Source organism: Globicephala melas, chromosome 3 (genome assembly GCF_963455315.2).
Source record: "Globicephala melas chromosome 3, mGloMel1.2, whole genome shotgun sequence".
NCBI classification, from domain to species: Eukaryota; Metazoa; Chordata; class Mammalia; order Artiodactyla; family Delphinidae; genus Globicephala; species Globicephala melas.
In genome coordinates, this window is record NC_083316.1 from 117459210 (window position 1) to 117460832 (window position 1623).

At 52.6% G+C, this 1623-nt stretch overlaps 1 pseudogene; it reads right to left on the bottom strand.

Annotated features, from left to right (window-relative positions):
- Positions 1–357: 357 nt before the first annotated feature.
- Positions 358–1265, bottom strand: LOC132597017 (mitochondrial ornithine transporter 2-like; annotated as a pseudogene).
- Between the last annotated feature and the right edge of the window lie 358 nt (positions 1266–1623).

A 1623-nucleotide genomic window follows, 5' to 3' on the forward strand; every position in this document is an offset into this window, starting at 1 on the left:
ACAACATATAAGCAAACAAACTTCATGTACATGTGTAGATTTATGCAAAAGCCCGGTGATACAACTATGTTTAGCTTTTCAGATTAGGTACATACGGCCACCCACTCGCCCTGTATTATCTCACCAAACACAAGAGCAGCAACTTTTCTATTTCAATACAATTATGGGCAGAAATTATATGATATAAAATAGAGGTTCTTCCATAAAGGTTAAGATTTAGCATATAAGCAGGGAAGACAAAAGCAAAGTTCCCAAGAAGTCAAAAATAATACCACACTGGTCCAGTGCTCCATGAAACTCTGAGTTAAATTATAGTCCTCAAAGGCGTGTACTTGGATCCAAATTCACCAAGACACTTCAGTATGCTTCAAACTGGCTCATCATCATCTTCCTGCTGTATTCATAAGCCAAAAATAGTGCCGCATTGGCAGGGAACGCTCGAATCAAAGTAGCTTTCAGACCAGAATATAAAGCTGCTTACTCCTTCGTTTTTCACAACACTTAAAAGAGTTGTGATAAATCCTGCCTGTTTTCCAAACATGGAAAGAACCTGAATTCTGGATTTGATACAATCCACTGGGTATATGACAAGCCAAAGGCAAATTCCAGCAATTCCACCGCTTAACATCAAGGGGACAGGGCCTAGTTCATCTTTTGATCCATCCGAGGCAAAAAACGATCGGCTCAGTTCATAGCCACCGAAGAAGAAGAAATAGCCTGGTACTACTTGAAACAGAGTGCTCGTGAGTCCGTGGTAGAAGCCCAAGGGGCCATCCTTTCTAAGGATACTCTTCACGACGGACCAAACTGTATTATGGCTTTTTGCTATCCTCCCTGACATCTCCAGTTCGTGCATGGTCTGCAGCCGGCACTTCACCAGCTCAGTGGGGCACAGGGCCAGCGCGGCAAACGCAGAGGCGACGGAACCAGCGGCCGCAGTCTGCAGATCATTCAGCTTCGCCCGCTTGTCCAATCCAACCACTTCCCTCACGAACTGTTGGCAGAAGCCGTAGCACAAGAAGAGGACTGAGTTCTCGGCGACGTAGGCCATCAGCGCGGGGGCCGGCCCCTTTGTAGAAGCCCCGCAAGCCCACCTGGGAGTACGTCTTCAGGCCACAGTCGACGAGGCCCTTGTACAGGCCAGGGAACGTCTGTATCTTCACTTGCATTGTGTCGAAGGGCTGCCCGGTCAGGACGCATGCTGTGCCCCCAAGGGCCCCCGCGGTGAGGTCGATGGCGGCTTGGATGGCAGGATTGGATTTCATGTTCGCCCACTCTTCTGCTGGTCTCCGAGGAAGGGAACTCTCTGGAGCTTAGGAGGCCGTCCCGTGTCCAGCCGCCTGCTCTTGGCTCTGTCTCCGGCGCGGGAGAAGCCGCTTAACCCCAGACTAGGCCGCGGGCCGCCCTCCTCACGCACTGAAATAACCCCCGGCCCGCGGGCCCCCGCGCGCCTCTCCTGGCGCCCTGCGGCCGCCGCGTCTGGGCCCTAAACCCGTCAGCCGCCCTCCCGCTCGCTCCGCGCCGCCCGGCGGTCCCAGCGCCCGCGTGCCCCGGGGCCGACTAGAGAAACACTTCTAATGAATCTCAATACAGCAGTAGAAAGCTGTCCGATAAATTCCTGCG